This window comes from Monodelphis domestica, chromosome 5 (genome assembly GCF_027887165.1).
Source record: "Monodelphis domestica isolate mMonDom1 chromosome 5, mMonDom1.pri, whole genome shotgun sequence".
In the NCBI taxonomy this organism is placed as follows: domain Eukaryota; kingdom Metazoa; phylum Chordata; class Mammalia; order Didelphimorphia; family Didelphidae; genus Monodelphis; species Monodelphis domestica.
In genome coordinates, this window is record NC_077231.1 from 205,600,552 (window position 1) to 205,617,705 (window position 17,154).

General features: G+C 35.5%; 1 protein-coding gene across 2 annotated transcripts in view; it reads right to left on the reverse strand.

Annotated features, from left to right (window-relative positions):
- The window catches only part of CHCHD3 (coiled-coil-helix-coiled-coil-helix domain containing 3), a 356,184-nt gene that overhangs the window by 99,877 nt on the left and 239,153 nt on the right, over positions 1 to 17,154 (reverse strand). The gene's annotated exons all lie outside the window — the stretch shown is intronic.

The window sequence follows — 17,154 nt, forward strand, 5'->3', positions numbered from 1 at the left end:
AAGTGAATGAACTGGAGATAAATTTGTATGATCCAGGAGGTATACCAATCCTAGAAGAGAAGCAGATTTGGGGCCCAGAGTGAAGAGAATTTACTTTCTAGCTGAACAGAGAGGCCGAAGAAATAGATTATCAAAGTTAGAAGTGATTTCAGAGCCCTTCTAGTATAAATACATGAATGAAAACCCTGCTACAGCAACTTAACAAAAGATTATTTAGTATTCTATTGAAGATGTCCAATAATGGAGAATTTGCTATTCATGTATTTATTTAGCCCATTCTATTTCTGGAGAACTCTAATATTTAAGAAATTTTTCCTTATATTAATATGTGGCCTTAGAATTAAGAGTAGAAAAACGAGCAAAGAAGGAGGCAAAAGTCAGGTTCTTGCGGGTACCTAATTTGTGTATGATCTCCATCCTGATGATCCCATGCTCTAAAGTAAAATGGTTAACTGAACATGTTGTTTTGAAATGGACATCAAGTTTGGAGGGGTACTGATGAATAAGAAAGACGACAGATCCAAGTATCTGGCATTTGAAGATCCTCTTACTAAATGGCATTGACAGAAATTTACCTAAAATATCAGTAGAGGTTTGAGAGCCTTCTTCATTCTGTACCTGTTCTATCTTTGTGTTTCTGCAATACCTATCTTGGTTTGCCCGACTGGCAACACTGTTGATCTTTAATTTCTTTGTCCCATTCATTTCTCGTATGTCATCTGTTCAATTTCTTCTCTAATACTAATCACATTTTCTCTCCTTTTCTCCATTTTCTAAAACCACTTCAGTGTTTGCATGCATAAAAATGAAAATCCAAAGCTATCCTTTGTAGAGAATCTTCTTTAACCATCTACTCCATATGCTACAATGATTCAATCATTTGAACATAAATGAAATTTTAGTTCTTTTATTGGGTGCAAAAATATATTTTTTAAAAACACTGGCATGTTGAGACAATTTTTTTTAAAACCCTTATCTTCCACCTTAGAATCAATACTATGTATTGGTTCCAGGTCAAGAGTGGTATGGGCTAGGCAATGGGGGTTAAGTGACTTGCCCAGGGTTATACAGCTAGGAAGTGTCTCAGGCCAAATTTGAACCAGGAACCTTCCATCTCTAGGCCTGGCTCTCAATATACTGAGCCTGAACTAGCTGCCCTACCACAGGTGGTTTTGACACCAAATTAAGTTTCAGGATATAAAGGTAAAAAAAGTAGAGAGTAGAAGTTTAAATAAAGTTTTTAAATGAAATAACAATTGGCAAAGAAGACATCTAACAATTTTTATTATATTAGACTTTATTTCTGTTAGGTCTGTCTTAAAAAAGTATGATTTATGGGTAGGACGAGCCAATATAGTAAAAATGACCATCCTACCCAAACTTATCTATTTAGTGCCATACCCATAGAACTTCCAAAAAATTTCTTTACTGATTTAGAAAAAACCATAACAAAGTTCATTTGGAATAACAAAGGATCAAAGATATCCAGGGAAATAATGAAAAAAATACAAAAGAAGGGGGCCTTGCAGTCACAGATCTCAAACTATATTACAAAGCAGTAGTCATCAAAATAATTTGGTACTGGCTAAGAGACAGAAAGGAGGATCAGTGGAATAGACTTGGGGCAAGTGACCTTAGCAAGACAGTATATGACAAACCCAAAGATCCCAGCTTTGGGGTCAAAAATCTACTATTCGATAAAAACTGCTGGGCAAACTGGAAGAAAGTGTGGGAGAGATTAGGATTAGATCAACACCTCACACCCTACACCAAGATAAATTCAAAATGGGTAACTGACATGAACATAAAGAAGGAAACTATAAGTAAGTTAGGTAAACACAGAATAGTATACATGTCATACCTTTGGGAAGGGAAAGACTTTAAAACCAAGCAAGACATAGAAAGAGTCACAAAATGTAAAATAAATAATTTCGACTACACCAAATTAAAAAGCTTTTGTAGAAACAAAACCAACATAACTAAAATCAGAAGGAAAGCAACAAACTGGGAAACAATCTTCATAAAAACCTCTGACAAAGGTTTAATTACTCAAATTTACAAAGAGCTAAATCAATTGTACAAAAAACCAAGCCATTCTCCAATTGATAAATGGGCAAGGGACATGAACAGGCAGTTCTCAGCCAAAGAAATCAAAACTATTAATAAGCACATGAAAAAGTGCTCTACATCTCTTATAATCAGAGAGATGCAAATCAAAACAACTCTGAGGTATCACCTCACACCTAGCAGATTGGCTAACATGACAGCTATGGAAAGTAATGAAAGCTGGAGGGGATGTGGCAAAGTAGGGACATTAATTCAATGCTGGTGGAGTTGTGAACTGATCCAACCATTCTGGAGGGCAATTTGGAACTATGCCCAAAGGGTGATAAAAGACTGTTTGCCCTTTGATCCAGCCATAGCACTGCTGGGTTTGTACCCCAAAGAGATAATAAGGAAAAAAGACTTGTACAAGAATATTCATAGCTGCGCTTTGTGGTGGCCAAAAATTGGAAAATGAGGGGATGCCCTTCAATTGGGGAATGGCTGAACAAATTGTGGTATATGTTGGTGATGGAATACTATTGTGCTAAAAGGAATAAAAAAGTGGAGGAATTCCACAGAGACTGGAACAACCTCCAGGAAGTGATGCAGAGCGAGAGGAGCAGAACCAGGAAAACATTGTACACAGAGACTGATACACTGTGGTACAATCGAAGGTAATGGACTCCTCCACTAGGGACAATGCAATGTCTCTAAACAATCTGCAGGGATCTAAAAAACACTATCCACAAGCAGAGGATAAACTGTGGGAGTAAAAACACCGAGAAAAAGCAACTGCTTGACTACAGGGGCTGAGAGGAAATGACTGAGGAGACTCTAAATGAACACTAGTGCAAATACCAACAATATGGAAATGGGTTCGAACCAAGAACACATGTGAAACCCAGTGGAATTGTGTGCTGGCTATGGGAGAAGTGGTGGGAGGGGGGCTGGGGGAGGAAAAGATAATGATCATTGTTTCCAATGAATAATGTTTGTAAATAACCAAATAAAATAATGTTTAAAAAATATGATTTATTTTGATTTTGATTTTCTAAAGTCCTACTTTGCTACTTCACTGTGCCATGGAGATAACTGGCTTTTCAAAAGGTAATTCCTTTGATAGACTTCTACATCAAGTTGTAAAGACTGTCAGCACAGGCCAGTCAGTAATGAACTACAAAGTCCATTTCCTGCTAGCGAATCAATCTAGGTAAGTATGGGGAGGCTCATCTGCCTGCTGGCAACAAGGAAGTAATGAAAATTTTGTTTAATTCAATAAACATTCTGATTTCATATTTTAAAATGGAAAAGAATTTGAAAATATAAAGGACAACCACTAATAAGTATAAATATATAAGATGCCTAATCAGAGAGCCTAATGCTATTGATTTGAATCTCAAGGAAAGTCTAGTTTGCAGTGGAGACATGATGACCAGAGCAAAAGATAATAGAAATAAATTTCAGGGACAGTATTCAAGAGGTTTTAGGTTTGTGTTAATGCTACTCTCACCCCTTCAGAAACCAAAGAGGCCCCCCTAAGTACAGTTTGAAAAAAATTAAGTAATTATTTTAAATATTAAGCAGAGATGGCTATGCTGCCACAGGAGTGTCCACTCCCTGGGGAAATTAACTGTCAACAAGTTTTCTTGTCTTCAGCATGGTGAGTAGAAGGCTGTAGGGGAAAAGAGAATGGCTTTCTCACAAAGCCCACATAGGCCTTAGGCTAGTGGCTATATATAATGGTCTATAATTTGGTTCCTTAGAGACAACAGTTAGCTGTTTATTCAGTGCACTGTCAGAAACATGGTATAGACTATCCAAGTTCTGGGAAGGCAGGATCCTATCTTATCTCATCATAGCTTCTTTTTATTTTTATTATTATTATTTTATTAATTTTTAAAACCCTTACCTTCTGCTGTATTGGTGCTAAGGCAGAAGATCAATGAGGGCTAGGTGATGGCAGGATTAAGTGACTTATCCAGGGTCATATAGCTAAGGAGTGTCTGAGGAGAAATTTGAACCCAAGGCCTCTAGTCCCTAGACATGGCTCTCAATCCACTGAGCCACCTAGCTGCCCCACCCTTTATTATTTAACCCTAGACATCTATCTTCTCTCCTCATAAAATCTTGAATATTCTGTTAACTAAACTACTATTGGCCAAACCAGAAACAGATGTTTTGTATATTTTATAGGGTGATGGAACTGGTAGCTGCATTAACTTCTTGAAAATGATATGGAATCTTAAACATTATTTGACAATGACCATAATGATCAAAGGTCGGATCACCTCTGATCCAGGTTGATGTCTTGAAATATGATAACATTCTTGCAGAGGCAAAGATGTCTTGAAATCTGAATATAATACAAGCATAGAAGAATTTTTTTAAAAAAATAAAGGTTCACAAATTTGGTTTAAAAATTAATAGGCTGTGTTCTCAGGTTTTGGGAGTATAAAAAATGGGGACATCCATAATCACTGGCCAACTTCAATGAAACTCTGTATAAAGTAATAAATATTTGAGAAGCCAAGAATCAAAGTGATTATTATTCATTTTTTTAAAAAAAGAATAGATTATTGACTTTTAAAAAAACCAATGATTTGCATCCAAATACAGAAGAAATAATTTCCTGCTGTAATATTCTTGATAGTAAGAAGCAAAAAATAAGAAAAGAAACAAAGTCTGTCTTTCAAATATGATTATTGAGCCTATCCAAAACTACTGAATTGAATTCTTTAAAGGCTGAAGATTTCCCTATTTCACAACTTTTCCTATCTTACCCTACCTACAATGCTATGTAAATAGAACACAGTTACTGGAAAAATGTCATTTCAGAAAATCTAATTATTTTATTATATTATCTTTTAAAAGGTAAAGGAAATGTTAAGAGTTGAAAAAGTATAAATGTGAAAGCCATATTATAGGCATCTTAGGATCATTTCAAGAGCTCACAAAAAAGGCAATACTTGGCTCTAAAGCTGAACTGTATATTATCTCTTTTTCAGAGCCCTGGGGCTATCATTGCAAAGCACAGTGGTCCATTTTAAGCCCTGAATAGAGAAAGGGAAGAGATCATTAAATTATAATTTCCATGCACAATTGGTACAAGTATTTCCTACCAACAGGATTAATATGAAAGCAAGATCCCAGAATAAAGGCGCTCAGCAGAGAGGATGGCAGTTTAGTGTCTTGTAAATTTGATTTCACTGAAAGCCCTGACACATCATAATAGTGAAATCCTATTTACTAGAGCAAGCAGGATGGATAATGCTATTTAATACCTGGTGTACTGTGTGCCATCCGCTCCCAGCTTTGTACTCTGGGTTCTCATTTTACCTTAAGGTTAATACTTTTTGACAGCCTACATGGTAAATAGAGCCCCAAATTAAGTGCTGATCTTATGATTTGCAAATCCTTCCTCCAAACTTAGACATGGAAGAATAAGCTGGCTCCAGTTAAGATCACTTTAACAGGCTGTGCTTTTAACCACTAACCTGAGAAAAATATATACGTCTGATGTCCCAAATGCTAGTTGAAAATAGTTATCTCTAGAATATCTGATCAACATTTCCCATTAAGAAATTCACAGAGTTTTTAACAGGGAAGACAATGTATCCATAGGAATAGTTGATTGCTCTATTCCCTACCCCATAAGGCTTAATGACACTTATTTTTGTTTTCCCTTAATATAATACCATATATTGCTTTAGAAAGTCTGAGAAGTGTTCTGGCAAATTAATCATTGAACCTTGATAATCTTATGCATTTTATTAAATGCAGATATTATACCATAGGATATTTACCTTTTTTTCTGTATTTTTATAATTAAATGCACACTTGACCTAACCCTGGGGACTTAATAATAAAGAATGGAGCATAACATAGGTAGATGGCTCATAGCTATTTCATTGTACTCTCAAATACTTGGACTGGCAGGATAGTTAAAAGTGACATTAGTTTTTATTGCCTTTACCATCAAAATTCACTGACTTGAGCAATCCTCCTTTCTGCAACTCTCTGTAACTACAGAAATCTGTGGGAAGTTGCTCTTATTTCAACATGAATGAGAAGGAAATGTATACAAACTCTACAAGTGCCAGGAAAAGATCATATCCTCTGGAACTGGTGAATTACATTTGTCTATAAGTATAATCTGGTAGATTTTTAAAAAGCTGATTACTTGACCCAAAATATTCTGGGGAGGGAGGGTGGAGAGACAGACAGACAGACAGAGACAGGAGAGGGAGGGAAGGAGGGAGGAGAAGAGAGGGAGAGAGATTTTAACCTATAAATCAAAGTTATCAAGAGCTATCCCCTTAAAAATAGGATTATTTCTTTTAGTATCACACCTAACGCTGGTGCCCTGTTACAGGACAAATCTTACATCAATTCCCTGAAAAGGCTAACATCGCTTCACTCCCCTCACTGAAATCACTTGATAAGTGACAGGCTTCATCTGGCAGTGAATCTGTATAATAATTTCTCCCCATAAGGCACACACTGTGCTGACAATAATCTATTCTGTTGTCATTTCCTTTTATTATCAATGCTGGCATTGTTTTTTTTCCCCCAAGCTATACAGAAGAACACAGAAATGAAGCTTCTAATTGACAAGGAAGTAGTCAAGCAATCAAAAAGGCAATTAATCATAGAGATGAGTCCTGACACTTTATGATACCATATATAGATGTGCCACCTATTCACCAGTGAGAGACTTAAAAATTGCTCATTTGATGTAAACATGATCTTAGAATTTAATTAGCATTTCTCTCTGCAGGTGATAGACTAGTACCCTGCATTTCTTCTTAATGACAATACCTTTATTCCAGTTCTTCCTGTGTGCTCCCTATCAGGCCTGTACCAATATGCATGCTCCATAACACTATAAAACCCAGGCTGTTAATATGCAAACATCTGCTATGGTCAACAGGAGCTTGCATGTGAAAATAAGATTAAAAGAAATGCTCTAACTCCATCTACACTCATATTCTCAGTTCTCTAGTCCCTAAAATACTCAAAATTATAAGGAATATTCATACTGGTCTTTGGCACTGAGGCTAAGATTCTTTTTTTCTTACTATTTAAGTTTCATCCAAGAAAGACCCTAGAGCAAGGGTTCTAGGGTTCTAAACACACAGAATCCATATATTCTCAAAGATTACATGGAGAGAGTGAGTATGGGAGTCTGTGAGGAAATGAGAAAAAATTCATCTGAATTTTCCATTATTGTCTAACAAAACTTTATCATTTTCTGCAATTATGAAAAATATTACTGTCAAAGAAATCCATGACACAAAAAAGTTTAAATACCCCTGCTTTCTATGCTTTAGTTTTCTTATCTCCAAGCTGAAGACGATGAAATTCAATGATAAAAAGATAAAATTAAAAGAGATCTATAGAATTAACCTAAGGATTTAATTAGCCTTTGGTGTGTCAGTAAGTAGGCAAATCCTTTTCTTCATTTCTTCAACCCTAATCTAGGAGAATGCAACTACCTAGATATATGTCAATTATTTATTTGATTTTAGGTGAACCTGAACTGGACAAAATTCAATTAGACAACTCAAGAATAATGCTAAAAAGAGAAAATAGATTTATGTAAGCATTGATTATTAAAATCAAGAAATTAATTAAAACTGAATATTCCTTCTAAAACAGATTATGCATTAAAATTATAAGCTTAGTGATGAGATTTAATAACAATAATTATTTATTAAAAGACATTTCTATAACCTGCTACAAATTACAAAAGTGTTTTGTATAATCTCAAATACAAATTTGATTTTTCTTCAAATCTGGGCTTAGTTCATTATGGGAAATGAAATTTTTATCCAGTTTGTAATTTCATTATAGCTAGTTATATCTCTTTCATATTGTAGTGGGGTTTTCTCACCAAGAAAAATTTGCAGGGTTTTAAATATTATGGAATTAGGATATTATTTGTGAAAAGGGACATCCGGAAAATTACAAAAAGGGAACACTTGTTTGGACTTTACACAGATAAATCTTCCACATCTTCCTTTACACTGATGTACACACTAGGAGAAAAAATTGTTTCCTGGTTTTATAGTTCTCTGTATATATTAACACAGGCATATCTTTCAGGAATGTTAGCTGTTTATAAAAAGAGTCTTCAAATCTGAATTTTATTTTACCATGTTATTTTGGATAGCCTCAGAAGGGAATAGCTGAAAGCTGCAGAGGCCTTGAAATTAAGGCATTCTTGTTATTTATTATTGGAATTATTACCTTAATTTTTACAAATAAGGAAACTGTGAGGCTAAGGCTCAGAAAAGTTGTCCAAGGTCTTAAAATTAATAAATGATGAAGCTAGGGTAGATCCAAAAATACCCGATTCAGATTCAGGGCTCTTTTCAATTCAACAGGATTTATGCCAAGGGTTCTTAAAGGGACAGTACGCAATTTTTTTTTATGTTTCACAAGATCCCCAATCTGTTAGGAGAGCAAGGAAAGTCAACAGCAATTTTATCCATGGAGGTGCTAAGCCTCCTCCTCTGCAGAGAATCCTAAGGAAGTACAGGAAAAAAAGGTAATAAAGGGATAGGGAAGGACTGCTGAAATCTACACTGGGGTCTGTAGATTGCTCCAGAACTTTTATCTGAATTCAGTTTAAATGTTCAGTGACCCACAATTCCTCAATATAAAGAATACTATTCCATGAGCAAAAAGAAGTATTAGAAAAAAACTAGCTTTTAAAACTCGTTGCTTTTATAATAATAGGAAATATTAACTATTAATAAAGGTGATGATTATGATTATTAAGGAGAAGGAATGATCCCAGTATTCTTCCACACTTATTAGAGCTTGTAAGTTAAAACTAGTTCTAGTTAAAACTCTTTTTAGGGACCTGTGATTTCAATGAAAAGCAATGAAGAGACTTCTATGAACTGACTCAAAAAATAGTATAGATAGCCAGGAAAACATATAGAGAGTAAGGGTCCTTTATCCATGGCTTTGGTTGTTCCAGTCAACTCTGAAGCACTGTCTGCCTGCAGTTTCAGTTACCCTGACCAGAATGTGTTAGAGATCTAGCTTCGTTTCAATTACCTGGTATGGCTAAGTGCTGGAGGTCTAGTTGATAGGGTTAGTCTGCTGTTTACACTTTCTTCACTTTTACTTTTTTAGAGTACTATTTGTTTTTCTGAGTTGGGGGGAATTGTGGAGCACTGAGTCTAATAGAGAAGGAAAAAAGAAAAAAAATATATATATATATAAGGGATCAGCAGGTGTTCCTTTATACCTGAGGTTTCAGCTATTTGCTGTAGTTCTTGAAATATATCCCGTGAAGCTATGGGATTTACTGGGTATCTATATGTGTTTTTATATGTGTACACACACACACAGAAACTGTGTTGTTGTTTAGTGTTATTTAGTTGTGAGGGCTGTAGAGCCCAATGTTGGCCGAGTGGCACAGAAAGCTGAAACCACTCTGAGAATCCTCTCACACCATTCTTAAAATGCCACCTCATAATTAATTATAGTCACAGAAAACAATTTGAATGTAAGGTAGAGAGGGCCTACTTCACAGGGTGAAGAGGGGAACTGGAAGTAAAAATGAGCACAGAGGACTTCAAGCTGACTACCTCTCCACCTCCTGTGCTAGGTTCTGAATTGGGGCATAAGCCAACTTCCAGACTCTGGGAACCTGCCTAAAACAACAGCATAGCACCCCACATCCAACCCTTGAATCCCCAAGCCTGCAGTGAGATCCAGAAGTTTGTGGCACTTGGTCCATTCAAGCCTGCCATGAAACTCTGAGCACCAGGGCAAACAAGGCTCTAAACCTTGTAAGCTCTCAACAGCATCTAGAGGAGTTTGAATCAGCAGTTTCCAGAGCTCTTAGCCCACAAAGGAAGAGCTGAAAGATGTAGAAAACCAGAACTAGAGCTCAGAGTAGCAGCAAGGAAAAACTGAAGTTTAAGAGATTGCTCCCTCTACTATGAAAACATAGTCTACCTTTAAGATAAAAATAAAAACATTTTTTAAAAAATTTTAAAAGGGTGGGAAAATGAGCAAATGATGAAAGAAATACCTAACCATAGGACATTTTAATGGAATCAAAGAAGAGCAAGGTGCAGACTCAGTAGAGGGCAGTGAGATCAAAGCAACCCCATGTAAAACTTCAACAAAACATGGGAATTGGTCTCAGACACTAGAAGAGCTCAAAAAGGAATTCAAAAATCAAATAAGAGAGGTAGAAGGAAAATTGGGGAAAAGAAATGAAAGTAATCAAAAAAGAAAATAATGGTTGAAAAAGAGGCACAAAAATCCAATGAAGAAAAGAATTTCTCCAAAAGTAGAATTGGCCAACTGGAAAATGAGATTTTAAAAAATTTGATGAAGAAAAGAGTTCCATGAAAAGCATAATAGACCAAATATAAAAGGATGTTCAAAAGGTCATTATTTTAAAACATATAATTGGACAAATATTCCGAGCATTCCACTTTCCTTCTCAAGATAGATGATAACATAGGGAGGATATAAGTTTTGTGTAGCCCTGCCTCTCATTCTCTCTCTCTTTTTTCTGATTGCAGTGGCTGAAATAGAGCTTATGGGCAAACAGGAGAACTTAAGTGGGTTTACTTTTTGTTAGATAATTAGGTTTTAACTATTTCTTTTAGTTTATTTTCTTTCTATTTCAAATGATTATTTGATATTAATTTAAATCTTACACTACCAAGAATCATCTACTCATCAAAACTGATCATATTCTTTCACAGGGAAAAATGGTCATTTAACAAAATTGAAGTTTTCCAAGCATTACTGATTAGAAGATTGAACCTGAATAGAAAATATGATCCAAATATAAGACTTTAGAGAAGCATAAAACGGAAATATAAGAAAGAAAATTTAAGGGACTCAATAAGGTCAAATTGTCTATTTTCCTACAGGGAAAATAATTTGTATATTTTTATTAATTTGTAACTCTTAATTATCATGGTAGTTAGAAAAAGTATACACAGACAAGGGTGTGGGAGTAAGCTATTTAGGATGACAGAATAAAAAAGTCAAGGAGTGAAAAAGAGAATTGCACTGAAAGAAATGGAAAGAGAGTGGTAAAATGGGGGTAAATTATATCACCTAAAGAGGAGTTAAGAAAACTATTACAATGAAAGGAAGGCTGATCAAGGCTTAAACCTTACTCTAACTGGAATTGGATCAGAGAGGGAATAACAACCAGATTTATTGGCTTTATCCAGACAATTAGCTTATCCTATCTAACCCTATAGAGAAGTAGAAGGGGAATAAGAAAAGTGGTGGTGGGGAGGGGAGAAACATAAGTGAGGGGGAATTTGAGGGTTGTGATTAAAAGCAGAATTATTTAGTTGTGTCTAACTATTTGTGATCCTATTTGGGGTTTGGAAGGTTTCCTAGGCAAAGATTCTGGAGAGGTTTGCCATTTCCTTCTCTAGCTCATTTTACAGCTGGTGAACTGAGGCAAAACAGTTAAATGACTTGCTCAGGGTGACACAGCTAGTAAGTGTCTAAGGCCAGATGTGAACTCATGAAGATAAGTCTCCTTGACTTCAGGTCTGGTACTCTATCCACCATACCACATAGCTACTCACAAAATAGCCACAAAATAAGAGAAAAACAACAACAAAATAAAATTGAATGTTGCAAAATGTTAAGAACCAAGTTTGGTCTCAAAGATATAAAGATTTATCCTGGCGGGGTGGGGGGTGTTATGAAAGGAACATAGCATATAATATCAAGAAAGTTTGACATGTTGATTCTCTTTAACTTTTTTTTTTTGACTCTTAAATCCCTTATAATAGGGGGTAGTGGATGGCTCAGTGGATAAAGTGCCAGGCCTTGAAGAAGGGGAGAGGTCCTGGGTTCAAATCCTAGTTTTCCTAGCTGTGTAACCCTGGGCAAGTTATTTAACCCACATTGTACAGACTGTGATAGAGGCATGAGAGAGAGAGTTTTTTGCAGGACTTGTGGACCAAGATGTAGGGCTGGAGAACAACAGTCATTACAGGAGAAACAGGTTCCCCTCAGTTTATCCTCTCTATTTCAAGCAGTAATAACTATCCTTCAGCTTAGAGTTTTATTACAAGACCTTACTATTTTTAGTGAAACTGACACTTAGTATCAGTACTAAGAAGGTAAGGATTTTTTTTTTTTAATTTCTTAAAATACGGCATATCTCTTTGGGAGGGAAAATGGAAAGGGTAACAGAAAATAAAGAAGGTATTTATTCATTTTTTAAAAGAAAATAATCTAATATTTTGAATTGCCTCCTCCTGTCCTTATCAAAGAAGCAGCTGATTATTTCAAAGGGTACTCGCAGTTGTAACATAACTCAAAAGGATACTGATAATTACAAGACAGATAAAAACACCATAACCAGATACCCCACATTCTTATCCAGTTTTCCACCAGTACCACTAAATGTCATTTTAAAAACTGTTCACTATATTATCTGATACCATTCAGAACACTGAATATTTTACTGAAGCCCTCATGTGCCCAACATATACTTATCAAAGAGACAATCTGACATTCTAATATCATTCCATTAATATTTTTTTCTGGTCAATTAAAATACTTCAGTGTATTTAAGAGAAAAAAATGAAAAGCACTAAACATAGAGAACTCTATTAAGAAAGTTTAAAAAACTGTCCACAATTTGTGCTCCTTAAAGTCCATTTGAGAGTTGTAAATTTCTGTCCCTCTGTGAAATAATCCAATCTTTTCTATACTAGAATCTTGGATAGTAACAACTAGTAACATTTATGTATCATTTAAAAGTTGAACAAAGTGCTTTCTTTTCACAAGAAGTCTATAAAGCACATTCATGTATTACTAATTACGTTTTACTGATGGGGTTCAGGAACTAGAGAAGGGGGAAAAGGAATAAGCAAGTGTTAATGCCAACTCTATGCCAAAGTCTAAGCTTAGCATTCTAAAAATACTCTTGAATGGTCAAAAGATATGAACAGGCAATTCTCAGATGAAGAAATTAAAGCACATCTTTAGTCAAAAAACAATGCTCCAAAATCACTATTGATTAGAAAATGCAAATCAGAACAACTCTGAGTTACCATCTCAGACCCATCAGACTGGCTTAACATGACAAAAAGAAAATGATAAATATTATAGGGGACTTAGAAAAATTGATACACTTTGGGAGCGGTCCAGTGGTCTCCCTGAGGGTGATAGCTCACTCTGTGTGATGTGATAATTCAGTCAAGTAATGGAGATGAGAAGCACTGTGTGCTCAGGCCCACATACATAGGCGTCACACAGGGTTCTGACATAGCACGGAGATTTGTTTATTATATAGGTTGGTGATTACCTACTTCTTTGGCATACAATCAATTTTCTACATATATATTTCCATGGAACTTAACAACAAGACATGTAGCTAAAGGAGATAGTAAATGAAACATTGTTGTTATAGATAAATGACATAGACAGGGTGATCTAGAGGTTAATTCTCCCTGACCTAGGAGAATCATTGTTACTTTTGGTCAGCTCTCACAATCCATCACAATTACTTAGGAGATGGGTAATAAAACATTTTGTACCTAGGTACAATGTTAGAGGACAATTTAATGACAGACCACATTTGGGGTTTTCCTCAATTTACAAGTTCTATTTTTCTTGTGTTACTTTAAAGCACCTGGCAAAGTTGCCTGGTTTCTATCCATAAGTAGAATTCAGTGGAGTGTGTCTTGAAGGTGATTGATGTTCTTGGCTTGCCTGGCTTGTAATGGAAGTGAATGTGGCTATGTGAAGAAGGAAAGGAGGGGGGTAATGGGTAGTGATCTCCAGGTTTTAATTCTGTGAATGTAATCTTTTAGGGTAATAGTCTGGGGGGATTAAGTGGGTTATATGTGTATTGATTCTAATCAATAAGTATTTACTCTCATATTATTTCTCCTGTATTGAGGAGAGAATAACAATCATAACAGGTCCATTAGTAAGGGAAGTTGGAGAGAAAGAAGTCACAGAGGGGATCAGTGGGGGCCTCATTCTCTGGGGGCTGCCTTGTAGGCCCCATTTCCCCAGTCTGTGACCTTGTCAGCCATTGAGGTTATGATGGCTTCCAGCAGGGACACTAATACACTGTTGGGGAAGGTGTGGACTGATGACCAATGTATCCTGAGAGCAATCTGAAACCATGAACAAAAGTCTATGAAACTATGCATACCTTTTGATATAGCAATACCCTTACTAGGTCTGTATGCCAAAGATATTAAAAACAGGGGGGAAAGAACCTTCCTATCCAAAAATCTTAATAGCATCTCTTTTTGTGGTGGCAAAGAACTGGAAACTAAAGGGACATCTATTAATAGAATGACTAAACAAGTTGTGGTACATGTTTGTAATGGCATACTATTGTGCCATAAAAAATGACATAGAAGATGATCACAAAAAATTCCAGAAAGACTTATATGAAATGATGCATAGTAAAGTGAGAAGAACCAGGAGAATATTGTATGTAGTAACAACAATAATGTATGATGATCAACTATGAATGACTTAACTACCAACAAAACAAGGAATGAAGACATCTCTATGAGAGTCATGATCACTCCAATAAATATATATACCTATATCTTTTTCCCATGAAGGAACAGATGCAGTACAAATGCAAATTGAAACATATCATAAATTTTTCTCTAGTGTATGCAATGTCTTCTTTCAGAATATGATAAACACAGAAGCATATATTATATGATAATATATACAACCTATATCATATTGCCTGCCTTCTTAGGGAAGGGTGGGAGGGAGAGAAGACATGAATTGCAAAATATCAGAAAATAAATATAATGAAATTGTATTGACATATGGGAAAAATGAAATTCATAAAAAATTAATAAATAAAATAACTCTCAGATCGAGAAAAGCTATCCTGACTTGCTCATATATAGTAATACAACAAGTGCCTAAAGAAATTAAGACTAGTAAGTGATCAGATCTTTTGACTCTGCCTATTACTTTTTGCATTATACTTCTGTGTAATTAGAATCTGTCACCCTAAAAACTGATACCCAGCAAAATTACAATTCCCAGAACCCCACTCACTTCCTGTTGTTACATGATGACATAGATAGGTTATAAATTAGGTGGAAATCCATCTCACAGTCGCTTGTCTTCCTGTTGTAGCTTTGGTGAAGTGGGATATTTGAGCAGGTAGAAAACTTAGTCATGTGTTTCTATTTTGTCAGATAAAAAAACTTTATCCTACATCTTACTCACTTCCTTTTAACATTTTTTATACAATATAATTATTAGTTAATCATTTATTAAGTGCTTACTGTTTTCCAGGTCCTATGCTAAATGCTGAGAATTCAAAGAAAGGTTAACACACTTATGACATCTATCTGCAAACAATAGAATAAAATCTACTTATTTTCTAATTTTTACTGCCTCAACTCCAAATCTAAGTTATTTATTACCCTTTCAAATGACATTCTACCAGTTAGAAGCCATGTGATTTTGAATGCATATGAAAAAAAATTAGATGTTACTATGGAATAAGGGCTGTGATGTGGTATCGTAGAGACCTTGCCCTGGGTTGAAGATCAGCCTTGAGCATATACTGGCTTCATGACCCTGAAAGACCAATCATCAATCACCATTAAAAGCAACTCAAAACAATAAGTTATGTATCTTTGTCTTGTTAATAATTAAGTCATTCATAGTTGATCATCATCTGAAAGTTGTATTTAGCAATACAATCACTGGTCTAGTCTTCATCTCTTTCCTAAGACAAAATGCTCCACACTATGAATACTAAGTTTACAGAGGAAACTATAGAAGCAGAAATGCTAGTCTTTAGGAAAGGGAAAATGATTTTTATTTTCAGTTGCCTTATTTCCTCACCAAAAAAGTTGTGGTTTTTGTTTTTTAGCTTAGTTTATTTTTTAAGAGAATTGTTATTCTAGCTTAATTTACTTTCTAGACTCCCATTATTCAATTTGAAAATAATCTATCCAATGCATTCCTCAATAAAGTCCTATCAAGAACTAGAGGTATCTCTAGGTCTTTCAGAGAGAACAATTTAATTGATCTTATCAGATTAAGTATCTATTTGTCACCCAGGGATAAGCCTATTTAAGTGCCAAGAGGCTCTACTTCAAAAGACCAGAAGTCTTTTATTTATTTTTTTGAATTTGGAGAATTTCATTTAATTAAATTAGAATATATTTCCATTATTACAAAATTCATTTTCTTCCCCTCCCCCTCTCCCAAGCCCCTCCCATAGCTGATGCATAATTCCACTGGATTGTACATATGTCACTGAGCAGGACCTATTTCCATATTATTGATAATTGCCCTAGGTTGATTGTTTAGAGTCTATATCCCCAATAATATCTCCATCAACCCATGTGATCAAGCAGTTGTTTTTCTTCTGTGTTTCTACTCCCACAGTTCTTCCTCTGAATGTGGATAGTGTTCTTTCTCATAAGCCCCTCAGAATTGTCCTAGATCTTTGCATTGCTGCTAGTAGAGAAATCCCTTAGATTCAATCATACCACAGTATATCAGTCTCTGTGTACAATGTTCTCTTGGTTCTGCTCCTCTCACTCTGCATCACTTCCTGGAGGTCATTCCAGTTCACATGGAATTCCTCCAGTTCATTATTCCTTTGAGCACAATAGTATTCCATCATACACAGACACCACACTTTGTTGAGCCATACCCCAATCGGAGGGCATCCCCTCATTTTCCAATTTTTTGCCACCACAAAGAACGTGGCTATAAATTATTTTTGTACAAGTCATTTTCCTTATGATCCCTCTTTGGCATAATAAACCCAGCAGGGCTATGCCTGGATCAAAGGGCAGGTGGTCTTTTAAAGCCCTTGGGCATAGTTCCAAATTGTCATTGAGAATGTTTGGAAAAATTCAGAACTCTACCAGCAATGCATTAATGTCCCAATTTTGCCACATGCCCTCCAACATTTATTACTTTCCTTTGCTGTCATGTAAGCCAATCTGCTAGGTGTGAGGTGGTACCTCAAAGTTGTTTTGATTTGCATTTCTCCAATTATAAGAGATTCAGAGCACTTTCTCATGTGCTTATTGATAGTTTTGATTTCTTTATTTGAAAATCAGAAGTCTT